General features: G+C 35.8%; 1 long non-coding RNA gene across 1 annotated transcript in view; it reads left to right on the top strand.

Moving 5' to 3' along the window:
• Positions 1 to 20,307, top strand: part of LOC141299287 (uncharacterized) — a 58,819-nt gene that overhangs the window by 17,193 nt on the left and 21,319 nt on the right. The gene's annotated exons all lie outside the window — the stretch shown is intronic.

Genomic DNA, 20,307 nt, shown 5'->3' with positions numbered 1-20,307 from the left:
GTGAAGTCAGGGGTCTTTTGTTGTGTGGGGGTCATATTTATGTAATTTGATTTCATTGCGGTTTGTTTGTTTCTTAAGAAAGATTTCATTTCTGCCTAAGAGCCTGTTTTAGAGAAATTATAGTTTTTTTATATAATGTTATTTATAAGCCATTTATTTGCGTATTACGGAAAGCAAGTGTATTTTGTGTTGGTGGATGTGAGGTGTAAGCGGACGGTTTGCTGTTTGTCTTTCTGTGGGGGTTGTGGTGGAACGCTGAATTTGGCCGTGCAGCTGACGCCTGCCCTCCCAGTGAGAACACAGAGGGGCCAGATGGCAGCGGTCTACCGAGGGTTCAGAGCGGAGGATTTGCCGGGGGATCGTGGGAAAGTCTTAGGCTGAGTTCACCTGCTCAAAGAGCAGCATCAGGATTAACACCAGCCCAGATTTAACCCGCAGTCCTGAACACAAATAGATCATCAGAACCCTGGAATAGATATATGTCTCATTTACTCTCCATTTGAAATTTGGGGTACCTGGAATGTTTTCTTTTAAAATACATCTAATGAACAGATTGCTTTGACTCACATTAATACTGTGAAGAATAATAATAATAATAATAATAATTGAATTTTAACATTTGCAGATTTTAAAATTGGTTATTTGTCATGTATTTTAATGCATTATACTTTTTAAAAGTGTGTTCAATGAATAGATAAGTATCATGATGTATTATAACTGTGGTTTCAATTATTAAAGAGACCATTCAATGCATTATAATGTGCATTACACATAATAACTGCATAAAAATATTTCTGTAATGCATTATACATAAGTTTTAAGTGTAACCATAATTATAAGTATTATTATAGTAATATATCAGCAATACAAATACTATGTAATGCATGTCTTACAAATTTCTTTCTAGAAATAGAAATATATCTGATTTAGAATTTAAGGCTTGAAATCTATATTACAGCACATACATATATAATATACAAAATACTTAGTATATTTGAAAATTGAAAACTATGTAGGTTTTGTATAGTGTGTATTTATTTTTTCTGGCATTTTCTGGCATTAATGAGGATGTTGAAAACAATCTAGTGTTTTTAATTCTAAGAGATTGTTTGCTTTTCTAGATTTTTAGCAGACAAACACATTTAAAATTACACCTGCTTTCCATGTTTATACATACAGACTCTTTGTGTTTAATGAGAACATTTAAACAAATTTTGGCAATAATTGCACTTTTGTAAATGCATTTGTAAGGTTAATCTAAAAGTTAAACAGGTTTTTTTTTTTTATTAAGTAAAAAATTCAAGGTATATACAACTATGATGACATGAATGTCATTTGTTGTTTTTATGATTTATGATATTTTCTACCAGGTAGATATAAATTAAAGAATATCATTTGTTTTATTGTAAAAGGGATAAAAATATGACCCTGGATTTTTTTTAAGTCTATTTCTCATGCTATGCTATCAAGTGGCTTCAGAAGGCTTGGGAAATAGTACTTTTGTCATGTTTTCATGATCCTTTGTAGAGCTTGACAGTCCCTCCCTGTCTCACTTTAATTGTATGGAAAAGAGCAGCTCAGATATTTTGCTGAACATCTTCTTTTATGTTCCACAGAAGAAAGAAAGTCATATGTGTGGTTGAGGGTGAGTAAATGATGCCAAAATGTTCATTTTTGATCAAGCTGCCCATTTACAAGGCAGATGAGCTGTTTGGCTGTCCCGCCTCAACCCTGAAATTAAGCGTCTGTTTGATTGCACCATAAAACCTAAATGAGATTTGTGGTATTGTCAGAAGCATGGTTCAATATTCAATTACAATAATTTTTTCAATATTTAAACAGATGTGAAAATCTAACATGTTGTTAAAGGTTTGCATAAAATGTCTGGCGGCAGGTCCATTAGCTGTTTGTGGTGCGATCGGGCAAAGCAGCGCTTGAAAACACAACAAGCCATCAGTCGTCGGACTGAAAGATACAAGGACTTGTCTTGTGTTCGGTCTCATGCTGAAGCCGATTTCTTCAGCCGTTCCTCCCGGTTCTCGGTCGTTCTTCAGCGTGAGAGGTGGATCTTGGCATGCAGTCAGGAATTTGGGCCAAAAGGGATTTGAGGTGAAGACAGAGAGCGCTCTGTTAGCAGAGCCACGTGAGGACATTCATCTTTGTGTGCTTGGTCCAAGTCCCTCATGTTTCATAAAAGCAGCTGAACGCAGGAGCCGTGACGGGGCGTTTGCCTGCTGACAGCACAGGGGCATCGTGGGTCAGACTCAAGAGCTCTTCAGCAGCTGAGAGATCAAACACTTCCACATGATGCTGAGTAATGATGTACTGCACGACTTACACTTTGAACTCTGGGAATGTTTAAGAAGCCTCTCTTGAGTTGTGGCATACGAGCGTTGGGTTTGTTTGACTGCCGCTGTAGTTGATGATTCTGTTTGCGTTTTAGTTTTCACTGTCATAAACAGTCGTTTCGTTGACATAAATCAGTGTGGAGAGTTTTTGTTTTCTTTGAAATATTAACATTTTTATTTGTTCTCTTTGAAACTGCATTCCTCTTGTTGGAGTTGAGCCTGAGTTTGTCTAGAGCGTTTCAGCGAGCACCACTAGAGTGTTAGAAGCAGGCACAACATGGAAAGTTTCCAGTGTTAAGCAATTTGTCTGTCCACACTGCAGGGTTATGCAGAACTCAGAACTGAAGAATTTCAATTGATATAAATTGGAATTGGCCACACATCACAGGAAGTTGAACTGGAATCTATCGTTCTATCGTTCTATCTATCATTCTGTCTATTGTTCCATCATTCTATCTTTTTTCTATCATTCTGTCCAACATTCTATCTATCTATCTGTCTGTCTGTCTGTCTGTCTGTCTGTCTGTCTTTCGTTATCTATTGATCCATCCTGTCTATCTATATTTATCTATCTATCATTCGTTCATTCCATTATTCATTTTATCATTCTCTGTCGTTCTGTCTAAAATTCTATCATTCTATCTGTTGTTCTATCATTTCTATCACTTTTATTTTATTGTCCCATCTATCTCTCTATCATCTCTCTCTATCAATATCTCTCTCTCTCTCTCTCTCTCTCTCTCTCTCTCTCTATCATTCGTTCTAACGTTCTGTCTAAAATTCTATCATTCTATCTGTTGTTCAAACATTTGTTCTATCGCTTTCTTTCATTCTAGCTACTGTTCTGTCTACCTATTATTCTATCATTCGTTTTATTGCTTTTTTTCATTCTAGCTATCGTTCTGTCTACTTATTCTATCATTCATTCTATCGCTTTCTTTCATTCTAGCTACCGTTCTGTCTACCTATTATTCTATCGTTCGCTTTATCGTTTCTTTCATTCTAGCGATCGTTCTGTCTACCTATTATTCTATCGTTCACTTTATCGTTTCTTTCATTCTAGCAATCGCTCTGTCTACCTATTGTTCTATCATCCATTTTATCGCTTTCTTTCATTCTAGCTATCGTTCTGTACTAATTATTCTTTTGTTCGTTCTAATGCTTTCTTTCATTCTAACTATCATTCTGTATATCATTCATTCTATCACTTTCTTTCATTCTAGCTATGGTTCTATCTACCTAATATTCTATCATTCATTCTATCACTTTCTTTCATTTTAGTTATCGTTCTGTGTACCTATTATTCTATCATTCATTCTATCACTTTCTTTCATTTTAGTTATGGTTCTGTCTAACTATTATTCTATCATTCATTCTATCACTTTCTTTCATTTTAGTTATGGTTCTGTCTAACTATTATTCTATCATTCATTCTATCACTTTCTTTCATTCTATCTATGGTTCTGTCTACCTAATATTCTATCATTCATTCTATCACTTTCTTTCATTCTAGCTATTGTTCTGTCTACCTGTTATTCTGTCATTCGTTTTACCGCTTTCTTTCATTCTAGCTATCGTTCTGTCTACCTATTATTCTATCGTTTGTTCTGTCGTTCTTTGTATTGTTCTGTCATTGGTTCAAAGGTTCTATTCATTTTATTGTTCTATTGTTTGTTCTATCTACGTTATTGTTCTATCGTTCAGCATATCAGTCTTTCTACTGTTCATTCTATCATTTGTTCTATTTGTCGTTCTATTTATCCATAATGCCTCTAAACCTTTAAACCTCAACGTTTTTTAAACTTACTTTCAAAAAATTTTAAACAAAGACTTTTTTCATGCCAAAATTCAAAGTTTAAAGCATACGTTGGTTTTCTAGTTGCAATTACAAGTTCTGCATTGTGTTTGCTACAGTTCACATTCGGTTTAAATTCAGGAATTGAATTACAATTTCAAAGTCAATTTCTCTCTTCAACTCTGTATAGTCCAATCAGAATGTATTTAATATTTTCCTCATATGTAAAAAGATCAGATAAGGCTCTAACTTGGTCAGACCTTGTTTTCTTTAATCCGACACAACCTAAAATATAAATACACACCATACATGTGTTAGAGTGGCTTTGTTGACCTGTTTGTATTTTTAACACAGTAATTTCCCGCCGGTGTCTGAGCTCAGGATCATCCATCACACAGACGCAGCTCTGCTGTGATTTACAGTTGTGCGGTTACCTTTAGCTGCCTTGGCCGAAAGTCAGCGTTAAGCGCCAACAACTAAGCTCATGTAAATGCAGATATCTTGATGGAAACAAACTCCGGATTTGATTTGACGAACTAAAGGGTTGCTCTTGACAGCTCCAATTTATTGCTTAAGGTGAACGCTTGTCTGTGTTGATCATTCAAAGCTTTTGATGCTGAAGCATGTGAATGGATTACCTCTGTTTTGTTTTAGAGCGTAAGTGTCTCAGCCTTTGGGAAGAGGACTATTGCAATGGTGTGTAACTCCTTTAGGATCATTGTTCCCAACAAAATGGCCCCCCGGGGTATGTGACACTTTTCTCAAAGGCCTCTCATGAGGGGTTTAACGGGTTAACGGCAAACAAAAGAAACTGAGAACATGTAACTCAGCAGGGGGCCCTGTGGAAACTCCAGGCAGCCATAATCTCGACCCAGTCACTTCCTGTTTGCTTTACCCAGAATCAGGAGTCTGTCACAGGGCTGAATTCGAGTTGGCAGCCACATGTTGATTTCTAGGCATATTAATGTGCACTGTTATGAGGATTTGACTTGATTGAACTACTTAATTACTTTTATGACATTATTTTTTTTTACTTAGAAGAGTTTGTTGTTCTACAAAAATACTAAAGCAGATATGTTTCACAAAAGATGAATGCTAATTGATTTTTTTGTCATTTAATTTCTGGGAATAGTTCACACAAAATGCAAAACGCCTGTCAACTCTTATGTTGTTTCTTTCTTCCATTTAACATAAAAGAAGATATTTTGCAAAATTTGGGGATGAGGGCTGTCAAGTTAAGAAATATGAGAATACCATAAAAGTATCATAAAAGTAGTACTTAAGCTTGTGTGTTATATTCTGAAGTCTTCTAAAACAACCATACGATAGGTTGCCACAGAGATGCACACTAAAACATTAATCATTATTTGTGACCCTGGACCACAAAACCAGTCATAAGTAGCACGAGTATATTTGTAGTAACAGCCAACAATACATTGTATCGGTCAAAATTATCAAATTTTCTTTTATGCCAAAAATCATTAGGATATTAAGTAAAGATCATGCTCCATTAAGATATTTCCTACCGTAAATATATCAAAACTTAATTTTTGATTAGTAATATGCATTGCTAAGAACTTAACTTAGACAACTTTAAAGGCGATTTTCTCAATATTTCGATTTTTTGGCAGCCTCAGATTCCAGATTTTCAAATAGTTGTATCTCGACCAAATATTGTTCTATCCTAAACATCAACTAAAAGCTTATTCATTTATCTTTCAGAAAATTTGTCCTCATGACTGGTTTATGTCCAGGGTTATATTTGATGAAAATCTAAATAAAAAAAGGGAAAAATCAGAAAATGCTAGTAGGGTCGGGTATCGACAACCGGTTTCATTTTAGAACCGGTTCCAAATTTCTAATAACCAGGTATTTGATAAGACATGTGCATTTTGATTCCGCTTAACGATTCCCGTGTTCGCATTTTAATGTGATTTTTAAACTATTTAAGTGCAGGAAGGAAAAGAACTTGTGCACTGTTTGCGTGCAGTGCACACATCTGAATCCGGGTTCCTGAACTGTGTCCGTTCTCGAACAGTTCTGTGCATTTCCACTGCCGAAAAGGTTGTTCCGGGTCAGAACAGACTTCTTTAACATTTCTAGACCAGTATGCATGAAATGCATCAGTATATCATCATAAGCACAGAGTTTTTTTTTTTTTTTTTTTGTCTTAAGTGAACGTAAACAGATGAGAAAGAAAACGCGTGTGTAACAGTACTTTTAGATCTGTGTTCAGTGGTAAAATTACTTGTCTTTATCAATTTAATGTTTGAAATGTATATTAGTCTAGTTGTTTTTGAATCAGAATCGATAAGCAGAATCGGAACAATACGAAATGATACCCAACCCTAAATGCTAGTAAATTTTGCAAATGACTGCAAGGAATTACAAGAAACATTTATTTAAATGTGACATTTTGAAGTAGAACATGTCTTGCAAAACATACTTCAATCTTTTTTATTTGCAATAATTTTTACAGTGCATTTCATGTTTGTGTATAATATCTTGAAATGTTAATATATTAATATATACTGAAATTTAATGGCTTCGAATGACTTATGATTCACTTTTATGGTGTTTTGATGTCATATTCGAAAATTTACAGACCCCATTTACTTGCACTGTAAAAGAGTTGGTTTATTGTGTATTGTGCATTGTTTTCATTAGTGTTCTTTGGAAAAAAGAAAGTCATATTGATTTAAAACAACATATGTCCTTTTTGTGCATGAAGATGGCACTAAACGATTTTAATTAACGAGTGTCATGTAGAAGTAACGCTGATTGGCTTGTACGTTAGACCATTTCATTGACTTATTGTAAAAGTGCCACTAAGAATTTCTGATTTCCTATAAGCTTCTCTCACCTTCATAGGGCTTATTCAATGCTCTGTCAGTCTAATAATCAATAATCATACCATTTAGAGCATCATGTTTGCAAATCCCATTATTTATTAAACTAGTTTACTCTTTGTATGCAAATGAGCACTTAGTCTTGCTGTCTTTGTTCAGTCAGAGGTGGCGGTTTGTGCGTTGCACAAAAATGCAAAACAATTTTGGTTCAGCAATTTCCTGCACGGTGCAGGGGTGAATCATAATTATGCCTTTCCATATCATTCCTGCTGTGCCCTTCCAGCTTTCTGCTGAATCAGCAATGGATCAGGCAGCGGAAAATGCCGTGATTTTCATGCTTAACGCTATTTATCATGGCTGCAGAGAAATGAGCTTAAGAACAGGACAGGCAGTGTGTGTGTGAGTCTGTATAGCGCTGCAGTCCATATAATTGTATAAATTTCACCCAGTTAAGTTTGTTTGTCAGGCTGCTGCTGAACATCGAGAGCTTGAGCTTTATTCTCCCGGTTTGTGAAAGCCTGAGATGATGTTAGAGATGTCAGAGAGCAGGACTCAATAAAACATCCTTTTCAGGATTTTAGAAGCATAGAATTTAATATATTCCACTTGATTGTGAAGTCTAGCTTTTTGCCGGCCTCTGTAATTGTAGATGATTGCCTCAAATGAGCCTTAAATGTGTATTTTAAGTGTGTCATTTTTTTAAAAGCTTGAGCACATTTGAGCAGCGTCTGAGATCTCCTGTCCACGTCTGCAGCGTATTTTCTAAGACAACAAAAGCCAGACCAGAGGAGAAATCAGAAGGAAAGACAGGAAGCCGAAAGGCAGGTTAAAATGACCGCCTAATTCCCCAGCGCTGTCACATTATGAAGCTGGAAACATTTATTTTGAAGCCACGAGCATTTTTTTTTAGATGTAATGCAAACATATATAGAATGCCACATTTGTTCGGAAGATTCAAGTGCATTATTGATATAAGGTAGGGATTGAAATAAAGAAAATTTTATTCTGTTATTGCTTCAGAAACAATGTGGACAAACACCATACTGCTATAATGAGAATGTGTTTTCCACTCTGCTGATTATGAGTTAAAGGTTTGAATCACTCTAATGACTCGCTCACCGATTCAGTCCGAGTGGTTCTTGATTTATTCACCTACTTTAATTGCATCCAACTGGAAATGAATCGAGAACTTTTATAGTTTGTTGTGTGTACTTAAAGTCGACATGAAATCAAAATTGACCCTATTTACTTTATGCCTTCCTAACTTCTCTGAAACATCTTTCCTTTTTTGCTGATGTCCTTTTCACTTAGGATGTGCAATCTATTGGATAATATTAACCGAAAGCCAAATAGCTTTTTAAGCATTGCAGCTGTTTTAGTAATTCAATTCTGTTTCGCTCTAAAATGCACCACATTGCAAAAGTAAAATGGATTGTGTTCTCGCAGGCTTCTAAGTCTGTTAGCAATGACTGGTTACTCTGTGAGAAAGTGTAGATTAATAGTATTCCGATAATAGAGAGATTTTAAAATGCGTAACCAAAAAGTTACAATTGCAGTTAAAAGTTTTTGAATGTTTTTTCTTAAAGAAATCTCTCTTGCTCACCAAGCCTACATTTATTTAATCCAAAATACAACAAAAAGCAGTAAAATGGTGAAAGATTTTTACTATTTAAAATAACCAAATTCTATTGGAATATATTTTAAAATGTCCTTTATTCCTGTGATCAAAGATAAATTTTAAGCATCATTACTCCAGTCTTCAGTGTCACATGATCCTTCAGAAATCATTCTAATATGCTGATACATTTTTTGTTATTATATTATCAATATTTAAAACAGCTGAGTGCATTTTTTTCAGGATTCTTTGATGAATAGAAAGATCTAAAATAAAATTGTTTTGTTTTGTTTTATTCAGCAAGGATGCTTCAAATTGATCAACAATGATGATAGACATTTATAATGTTACAAAAAAAAAATTCTACTTGAGATAAATGCTGCTTTCTAGTCATCAAAGAAACCTGAAAAAAATTCTATTCAGCTGTTTTCAACATAATAATAAATGTTTTTTGAGCTGTGACTGGAGTAATGATGCTAAAAATTCAGCTTTGAAATCAGAGGAATAAATGATATTTTAAAATATATTAAAATAGAAAACAGTTATTTTAAATAGTAAAAATATTTCAGAATTTTAGTGCGCTTGCTGTACTTTAGATCAAATAAATGTGGGCTTGGTGAGCAGAAGAGACGTCTTTAAAAACGTCTTTAAAATCTTCCTGTTCAAAAACTAATGGTTAAACTAATACTCTTAGTCAAATATATTACATTACTAAAAGTAATGTTTATACACTGTCAGAAAAGTGTGCAAAAGTGTGAGGATACTGCTCCTGTGATGAGCTAAAAGTACAATTTTCGCACGTTTTGTTAGAGAATGTTGAATAATTAAGAAACTGAACCATTAATGGAATCAGAAACTGAAGCAGAATAATTAAATTCCTTACTGTTCTCATCCTTAAAGAAAAGTTGTTCTCAGGACGCGTCTGATTAGCCAATTCAATCTGACAGCCTCCTTTGTGTAAAAATCTCCATCTCTGTGGTTATAATGAACATGAAATCCTATTTGTGTCCAGTCCGGTGAGTTTCAGAAGAGTTGATGAGCTATGCTGAGATTCATTTTTCCCCCTGGTTCGTTACCTGGGGGTCCTGAGAGTAAGCAAGGCTAATTAAGCCTGAAGACATTTGAATTCATTTTAATGGTCTTGGTCAATTAACATGCTGCTTTCTCAAGTCTTATTTAATGCCATTTTTATTGATCGGCTCCTGCGTCGTCACATGTGGAATACTTTTTTACCCTGCGCAAGTTTAATATTCAGAAGTCTCGATGTATTGATTGATTCTTTGTGATGGTAAACAAGATCTATGTCTGCTTGTCGCTCACGGTTAGCGTGGTTTCGGTAATCGATGTGCACTGTTCACGCATTACGTCATTTAATTAAAAGCCCTCTTAAGGTTTCTGAAGGAAAGATTTTGTTATTGACCATAATTTAATAGAGAGCTCAGCCAAACCAAATTTTTCTCAAATTTTTTGAGAAAAGTGAGATTTGAGTTTCTACCTTGTGCACGTTTTAGTTTTTAAGGTGATGAACTGTCATTAAGAGGGGGGTGGGAAAACTTGATGCTGCTTCTCGCATAATCTCTTCATTTTGCGAATCAGCAAATTAGAGTTTGCGTTGTGATTGGATGACCTGTCTGGTGGTTATAAAAGCTGCCTAGCAACATACAACAGTTATGATTTGTTATTCCATGTAAGGACTTTATATTAAGAGTATCGATTAAAGTTTAAGCCTGTACCCATAAATAAATTCACGAGATGAGTTTTAGTTTAATCAATTTTCTTGAACGCTTTTTTCTATGTGTTAGAATCCCCAGCTCCCATTGGCCGACAGTGTGCTCTGCACCAGCTCCCTGCTTCCCTTTTCCCCATCAACAGCCTTGTTTCTCAACCTGTCTCCACCCACCGGAGGCAGCTGCGGCCAATGAGCTTCGCAGAAAAGGTGTCGGCATTTAATACGAACCCACCCAGCCGAACTGATTGGCAGTTGGGTCAAACAAAGTCATTTTCTTGGCTCGTTGCCTGGCAAACTCTGTAAGCGTTTAAGGGAAAGCAGAAGGCATTGGCCTCTCTGCGCAGGGAAACCTCAAATCTCACTGCACAAAACCTATTTGTGCCTTCAACTTTTTTTTTTTTTTTTTTTTTTTTTTTTTTTGTTGGCTCGATCTCCTGAGGGTCTAAAACAAACTGCTAACTGCATTGAGAGCAGCAGATCTGTTTGTCGTGTTTGGTTTAATCAGCCTTTGTGCCTGCAGATGCATTTCATTACATTCTCACAAATCTGTTTGCATATGCATTTCCCCTGGTGTTTTTGGTCACGTTACTTTGAAAAAAAAAATTGTGGAGGATTTACAGTTTTCACTCAGAAACTGTAATAGATGTAACGAATGATTACAAAGAAACGGCAAGTAACATATCGAGTTAAACATGATATTTTCTTGTATTTATCATGTACAACTTACACGAGTGCACATGTCTGTTTTAACTGCTTTTGTGGCTTGAGAATGATGTGGTTGAAGAGCCGCTGCACTTGTGCTTGTCTTTAAAATGACCTATCTGGCCCTTGAACTTTTAGGCAGTGGTGCACAATTGCTGGACATTAAAAATGCATGTAGAAATAATGTTTGATATTTTACTTTTGGGAGTAACATCTCGGTTCGCATATGGGGAGGTCAGTGGTTTAGAGAAGGGGTCTGTGGTGCAGACGAACGCCGTTCTGGTTTCTCACATCATATGTGGAAGATTAAACTCAGACTATTCCGTCACCTTCGCTGACATTGTTTATAGAGTTGATGAATAATTGCCATTAAGAAGACGAGCACCCAGCGTTGATTTTCCGTAGCCATCTGGTTCCTTCACCCCTGCGAGCAGCGAGCGCAGTTGGTTCGCCCCGCTGAAGGGACCGCATTACGACTGTTTCACATTACTGCGACGTCTGTCTGATTTTCCCCCCTGTCTGGTTTTCAGTGGTTCGATCTGTCTTGCGGGAAAACCTCTCTGCTCTGATTTTTTATTTTTTTTGCTGGTCTCAGTTGAACTTTGACCTCAACGTCCTGCTTCTCCGGATATGAAATGTCATTCTGTGAGGTGTCGAGATGGCGCTTATTTCTGGAAAAACTGTTTGTGTATATATATATATAGTTCATCCAAAATTCTGATCATTTATGAACTTTAGTGTCATTCCGGACCTGTTTGACTTTCTTTTTCTGTAGAATACAAAAGGAGAAATTTAGCAGAATGGCCAAGCTGCGTTTAAACAATGAAAGTAGATTAGTCCCAGGAGCAGCTGGTATCATCAACATGTATCATGGTAACACTGTTTTTTAGACACATGTCATGTCATTCTTTGATGTGCCAGTTCAATTTGATAGCATTATTTATTTTTAAAGAACTCTTCTGCTCACCAAGCCTGCATTTATTTGATCCAAAGTACAGCAAAAACAGTAAAAAAATTTAAATATTTTTACTATTTGAAATAACTGTTTCCTATTTGAATATATTTTAAAATGTAATTAATTCCTGTGATTTCAAAGCTGAATGTTTAGCATCATTACTCCGGTCACATGATGCTTCAGAAATCATTTTAATATTCTGCTCAAAAAACATTTATTATTATGTTGAAAACAGCTGAGTAGATTTTTTTTCAGGTTTCTTTGATGAATAGAAAGTTCAGAATAACAGCATTTATCTGAAATATAAATCTTTTGTAACATTATAAATATCTTTTTCATCACTTTAGATCAGTTTAAAGCATCCTATCGTAATAAGATATCGATTTCTATTATTTCCACCCAAAAAAGTGTATAATGTTACAAAAGTTTTTTATTTTAGATAAATGCTGATCTTTGGATCTTTTTATTCATCAGATATAAAAATGTACTCAACTGTTTTAAATAATAATAATAAAATGTTTGTTGAACAGCAATTTAGCATATAAGAATTATTTCTGAAGGATCATGTGAAACTGAAGACTGGAGTAATTATGCAGAAAATTTAGCTTTGATCACAGGAATAAATTAGATTTAAAATATATTCAAACTGAAAAAAAAGTTATTTCAAATAGTAAAAATATTTGAAAATTGTACAGTTTTGTCCTGTATTTTGTATCAAATGAATGCAGGCTTGGTGAGTAGAAGAGACTTTAAAAATAAAAAATAAAAAGTCATTCTGTTCAAAAACTTTTGAGTGGTAGTGTAAATTCAGTGTCAATGTATTATGGATTGATATAATAAATGCTGTAAAAATCATGATATGTAATGCTCTAACTAATGTTAACAAGCTGAACCTTATTGTTAGGTGTCACCTAAAGCATCATAAAAAAGCCATGGTACATGCATACAAAAATCTGTTTGTACCGTGGTATATATACCACAATCAGCAAGTCCGAAGAGCTTCTAAATGACATGCGACAGAAGCGCCCATCTCATGCGTATGTTTTTTTCAATCATGCATGGAGCTGACACAGCCTGGCTAAATGATGTGAGGAGAACACGCGTTTCGCTGCATAAATTCAATTCCTTCCCCTGTTGAATGCGAGCTGTGTTCGAGTGCTGTGGTGTGACTGTCTGAGGATGAGGGGTGCAAGTTCAGAGTGATGTGAAAATAGTTTATCCTCGCAGGCCTGCGTCTCCAGAGCATATATCAGCCTGCTGCGCGCCATCAGGAAACACACATGCACAAACAGTCCTCGTGTTATATAGTTTATGACACAGATTGTCTCTGTGGTTTAGTACGAGGAAGAAACTCAGACGCATGCATATTGATTGCTGTACAGAGGTTTGTTTAACAGATCAAGCTTGCATTGGCAGTGTTTGTAGATTTGTACACTTAGTGTCTTTAAATACTGTCTTTAAATAATGTAATGGTATTATTTATAACCAATAACGGTATTTAGAAATTGTTTTGGCTACAATTTAAAGCTACTTTTTTTTATTAATAAAATGAGTATTGCATTTATATTAAATTAAATGATAATGTACAAAAGACATATCAAAAAGAACAACTGTGTATTACTTTTTAATCCTGGCATAGAAAAAGCCAAATATTATCTTCTGACATGCCTAATCAGCTTAGTCAGGAACATAATAATGATAAAAGAACATTAAAATTCTGTGGTACTGATATGCTTCTTGATATATTGCACATCACTACTTTTCAAATACATAGACATCTGTGTGTGGGTGTGGGTGTATTAATGAAACACCTAATTTATATGTGGCCCTGAACTGCAACAAGTCATTTTATGTACAAAAAAGTAATTATATTCTGCCTTAAACTTTTTCTATATATTGAGATTCAATTTGCAGATAAGGACTAGATTTAGATATCATCTTTTCCCCAGTTCATTCTTCCTGTGAGCTCAGGGCCACACCAATATATACTCACATGCATCAACTTGAACAGATCATCTCTTGTGGTTTGATGCAGATCTGCTGACTGTTTGTCTGCTGTCAGAGTATGTTGGGATATTCATCCATCCAGGAACATGGGTGGATGAGTTCAGGGTGATCAAATCCAAACATCTAGTGGTATGAGCAGGACCGCAGGCGATTTCGGGCTGTGTGTATTTTAGTGTGGGAATTTTTGTTTTGCGCTAGACAGAGATCATCGGGATGTCATGACATATTTTGTGTTCGGTTCAGCGAGACGATGCTCTTAAGTACACTTGTGTGTCCTGGAAAAGATTCAAAAGAGCCGTGACATGGCCTTTAACCGAATTAGTTCCAGCAGGTCCGGTTTCTAATCTAGAGTTCTTGACGTTTATGGTGAAGCTTAAAGTGGCCCCATAAAGTATTCAGACATTTAAGCCACGCAAAATGTCTGAATGTCATTGCATTACACACACAAGCTCAAGCCAAGTTGCATTTGCAAGCAATTGAGGCAAAACCATTTCAGAGAATGTTTTTTCTGAGACGTTTTGCTCCATCACTTACAGTATTTAGGGATTTTGCCTTCATTGCGTATAATTTAAAACTTCTTTCTTTAAAATAAATGTTAGTTGGTTTGGTATTTTGCTATAAGCTGTAATGGCTTTCATACATTTTTAATTCAGAACTGAAGAGTTAGCTCCAATTCAGTTCATAAGTGTGAATTTTAATTGAATTAGCCTCACCCCCCAGGAAGTTGAATTGAAATAAAAGGAAGAGAAATTTACTGAACTGCACTTCAAATAAAGTCAGCACAGGAAATGTGTTTGGTGAAATATAAGATTCCTTTAACCTGGTCCAAAAAATGTGTTAAATGTAACATTGTATTATATACAAACTAAATCCAATTTTCTCTAAATGGCATTTCAAATCTATCTATCTATCTATCTATCTGTCTGTCTGTCTGTCTGTCTGTCTGTCTGTCTGTCTGTCTGTCTGTCTGTCTGTCTATGTTTGTCCTTCCTTCCGTCTTATCTTTTTCTCCATATGTCCTTCCGTCCATCTGTCTGTCATCTATCTATCTATCTATCTATCTATCTATCTATCTATCTATCTATCTATCTATCTATCTATCTATCTATCTATCTATCTATCTATCTATCTGTCTGTCTGTCTGTCTGTCTGTCTGTCTGTCTGTCTGTCTGTCTATCTGTCTATCTGTCTGTCATCTATCTATCTATCTATCTATCTATCTATCTATCTATCTATCTATCTATCTATCTATCTATCTATCTATCTATCTGTCTGTCTGTCTGTCTGTCTATCTATCTGTTCGTCCTTCCGTTCATCTGTCTGTCATCCGTCACTCTGTCTATCTATCCGTCAGTTCGTCCATCTATCTATCCAAAATTCTATCATCCTGTCTGTTGTTCAAACATTTGTACTATTGCTTTCTGTTGTTCTAGCTAATGTTCTGTCTGTCTGTCTGTCTGTCATCCGTCCGTCTGTCCGTCTATGTTTGTCCTTCCATCTATCTTTTTCTCCGTATGTCCCTCCGTCCATCTATCTATCTATCTATCTATCTATCTATCTATCTATCTATCTATCTATCTATCTATCTATCTATCTATCTATCTATCTATCTGTCTGTCTGTCTGTCTGTCTATCTGTCTATCTGTCTGTCATCTATCTATCTATCTATCTATCTATCTATCTATCTATCTATCTATCTATCTATCTATCTATCTATCTATCTATCTATCTATCTATCTGTCTGTCTGTCTGTCTGTCTGTCTGTCTGTCTGTCTGTCTATCTGTCTATCTGTCTGTCATCTATCTATCTATCTATCTATCTATCTATCTATCTATCTATCTATCTATCTATCTATCTATCTATCTATCTATCTATCTATCTATCTATCTATCTATCTATCTATCTATCTATCTATCTATCTATCTATCTATCTATCTGTCTGTCTATCTATCTGTTCGTCCTTCCGTTCATCTGTCTGTCATCCGTCACTCTGTCTATCTATCCGTCAGTTCGTCCAACTATCTATCCAAAATTCTATCATCCTGTCTGTTGTTCAAACATTTGTACTATTGCTTTCTGTTGTTCTAGCTAATGTTCTGTCTGTCTGTCTGTCTGTCTGTCTGTCTGTCATCCGTCCGTCTGTCCGTCTATGTTTGTCCTTCCATCTATCTTTTTCTCCGTATGTCCCTCCGTCCATCTATCTATCTATCTATCTATCTATCTATCTATCTATCTATCTATCTATCTATCTATCTATCTATCTATCTATCTATCTATCTATCTATCTATCTATCTATCTATCTATCTATCTATCTATCTATCTATCTGTCTGTCTGTCTATCTATCTGTTCATCCTTCCGTTCATCTGTCTGTCATCCGTCCATCCGTCTGTCTATCTATGTTTGTCCTTCCTTCGTCTATCTTGTCATCTATCTATCTATTTGTTCGTCCTTCCATCTGTCTGTCATCGTTCTATCTATCTTTCTGTTGTTCTAGCTAATGTTCTGCCTACTATTCAACCGTTTGTTCTGTGGACTTTCTTTCTCTTTGTAATGTCCATAAATGTTTAAACTTTAAACTTGAAAAGACTTTGTCAAGCTAACAATTCTCAGATAATTTCAAATTCAAATTTTAATTTGAATTGTAATTTTACATCCTGCCTCAATTGAAATTCAGGAATTTGAGGAGTTCTAATTAAATTCAAATCTAGTTATCCAGACCTTATTCTGTCGTAAATTATACGTTTCCCCTGTTAACTATAGCTACTTCCTCTTGTTGTTTGGCTCTCACCTCATTTCAACTCTGAGACTGTAGAGATTCTATACAGAGGTCATTTGTGATCTCATGTGTGCAGCTTTAACAAGATGCAGGAAACGCCCACATATGCGCCCCGTTGTCTGCTATCACACTTTATAAAACCCTAGTGGGAAACTTCATCAACCCACTACAATCTACAAACTACGATCATGACTCACGGATTGATGATGAATCGCTGTCTGTGTGTTTGAAATAAAGCTTGACTGAGTCACTCCATTCACACGCACAGGCAACGGGAGACACGCAGTCCGACGGGGCGTTTTTTCTCAACTACCATCTGCAAAGCGAATGCGCTCTTCGCTGCATTCCAGTGCAGCGTCGCTGGAGAATTACTCCAAAAGCATCGTTAAAAGATGTTTCCTCTTCTCTCATCTTCTGAGTGACTTAGCATCATTGTTTGAATTTCAGCTGATTTCTATGTCCTGTTGTCCTTACGATGGGCATCGTGCCAGGTAGAGGTTGCCATGACTCCCAACGCCACCCCTTTTCAGCCCCCCTGGAAGGTGGCATTTTTTTCGTGGAATGCTCGGCGAAAGGGTTTTAGATTTTAGACAAAAGATGTCTACTCAACATCAGCTGAATGCTTCTGGGCTCGAGCACCATCATGTGACCCACTGGTGAAGGTTTTGTGAAGGTGCCAGAACAGAAAAGGAGAAACTTGGAAAGCGATGCTAGTGAGAGTTCTTTCTCTTTTTTCCCTCTCTTGTCTTTTCCTTGCTGAGAAAATGGCGGACTACGCTGACTTTCTTACTTAGCAAAAGTATTTTAGTTCCACTTTTATACGTCCATTCCGTTTTTAATTTTAAATCTCACAGGTTGTTTTAGTTTGAGTAATAAACCGTGCTCAAACTGTTTCCGAAACTCTAAAACAAGTCATGATTCAGTGAATGAATGGGTGCAAAAAACGCCGCCCACTTTGGAATGGCTCAAGTGTACCGTGAGTTGAACATTTACGTCCGATGAACATCAGCAAGCAGGTGAGGCAGTGAGAGGACAGCAGCTGTTTGTGAAACGCTCACTTTTTACAGCCTCGACAGCTTGTGTGTTGTCTTTTAAAACCGCCGTGTTCTTGTCTAAGCTCACCCTGTTCTCGCAGACAGTCACGCATGGCGTTCTCTAGCAGGGATGTGTTCGAACAAGCTGTTTCCGCCAAACTTTTCAATATTTCCCATCTACAGTGTTTGTGTAGCCATCAGAATTTACCATTTGATTTAAGTGAAAATATGGATGGTGAAGCAATTGTTTTACGTTCCTTTGTATTGGACATTTGTACGATTGTTTGAACTGCAAGATACGTACTTGGATTACACAACTACACATTATTCTAAAGAAAAAATGTTTGTCTTTGTAATTATTTATCAAAATGTAATAACTTGCTCCGCCTCTGAAACGACTTTCCTTCCCAGATGGCATCATCAAGCCCTCCTTATTTTTTTTTTAATCTCTTCCCCAACAAATACCTGTCATGTAGAAACACTTACTTCATCCTAACATTTTTTTGTTTGTCTTGACAAACTTTGGCTTTCTAGTAGTGCTATCAATCGGTTAAAAAAAACTAATTAATCACACATTTTTTTCTGAAATTAATCAAGATTAATCCCACCAAACATTATGCCGGTTTCACACTGCACGCGTAAGCAGGGCGTAAGCAGCGCGTATTTTTTTCGGCGCCCATATTAACAGATTAGAGCATTCACACCGCACGCAGGGACGGCGCGGCAGCGCGTAGCAGGAGCAGAGCAGAAGCGTCAGTGCTGTGATCGTTTTGGCGCCGAGTCTATTTTTGCTGCGCCGCTTACGCTGGGTTAAAGCCATAGTGCATCGGTCTTGATCAAAACTGGCCTGATTAACACGAAAAATATCAATTTCACCATAAAATCATGTATCACATGTAACACAATCACGGTTTAAATGGCTCACCAGTAAAAATAATGTTTTTTGTTTTTTTGTAAATAATGTCTAGTTAGCCTACTTGTTCAAAACAATCACTTTAGCAAAGTTTGTACTATTTTCTGCTTGTTTTGATATATACACGAATAAATAAATGTATATTACTGCCATTAAAATGTTAATATAAAACATATTTTAAATACAGAAACAAAATCATTTTTAAAAGTGAAGATTCTGAAAGTATTGAAGGAGATCCTATAATAATTTTATATACAGTAGTAACAACAAATTATATTTTTATATGATATGTCTTATCATGTTTTTAAATATGATGGTTTCATTATCTCAAAGTTGGACAAGGACAACCACCATAAAAAAAATATGATAGGCTATATACCATATGAGTCAACAAATGTAAAAGTCAGTCATCTATTACTTATCTTGTAAATTATTGTGCCTTTAGCCCCAACAGACGGGGCGATTAGTACCCCAAATATCATACTTTTACATATTCTTTTCGTTATTGAAAAACTGTTGCCTTTAATTATCTTAAACCAAACTGGTAATCATTAAGACCTTTAAGATCTTTGTCTAAAAATATATTCAATAGTTTAGCGTTTCTCATTTTCTACTTAATCTACAACATACCACCATATCACAATTCAATGCACATGACAGACAGTTGTCGGAGAACACCTGAAATGTGGGACCGAATGAACGATACTCGTCTATATTTGCAGTACACAAGCTGCGGTTCAGCTGCGCGCGACAAACGCTGCCAGTGTGAAAGCCCAATGGATGCGCGCTGCTTCTGCTCTGCTTACGCGCTGTGCACGCGCTGCTTACGTCCTGCTTACGCGTGCAGTGTGAAACCGGCGTTAGTTTTTAAATACACTATTATATTGCAATGATTTCGCATTTAATCTACAAATTAGTGTAGAAACAACATAAGGACAGTATATTTTTAATATTTGTTAAATATTTTTTATGACTGAAGGTATCACTGAATATTACTGATGTTTTCTAATATTTAACCATTAACTATAGCCATTCAACATTACAGTATAATAGAGAGCTGTCAATTTGAACATTTATTAGACTTTAAATCAATCCTTACATATTCAGATTCACAATCAGAAAGAGATTTATTGCCAAGTGTGTTTACACACACAAGGAATTTGTCTTGATGTCAGGAGCTTCTAATACAGAAAATACAAACATAATGCAGACATATATATAATTTAGGTAGTAAAAACACTATTAATAAAGACAATAGTCAAATTATAAATACCAATATAGTAAAAATATAATGAGAAAAATAATGCCAATAGACAGTAACAAACCTATTATTTACCTGTGCCCTTCAGCAAGTAGACACAGTAAGTTATCAAACACTAAATACTAAATTAAATATAGATGAATCCTTAAAGCAACAAAAGATATTGATTTCCTCTATTTTAAACAGATATCACAGCAGCTGGGTTATTAGTTTATTTGGCTGCTATTACTTTAAGGACTGCCGCTGCTGAGCGTGACGTGAATCTGACGCGCATGCTCATCGTTTCATTCTCTCGTAGTTTAATATGAAATGATACAGCT

The sequence above is a fragment of the Garra rufa genome, chromosome 23 (assembly GCF_049309525.1).
Source record: "Garra rufa chromosome 23, GarRuf1.0, whole genome shotgun sequence".
Lineage (NCBI taxonomy): Eukaryota > Metazoa > Chordata > Actinopteri > Cypriniformes > Cyprinidae > Garra > Garra rufa.
The sequence above is the reverse complement of the archived record's forward strand: the minus strand, read 5'-3'. Positions and strand labels throughout refer to the sequence as shown.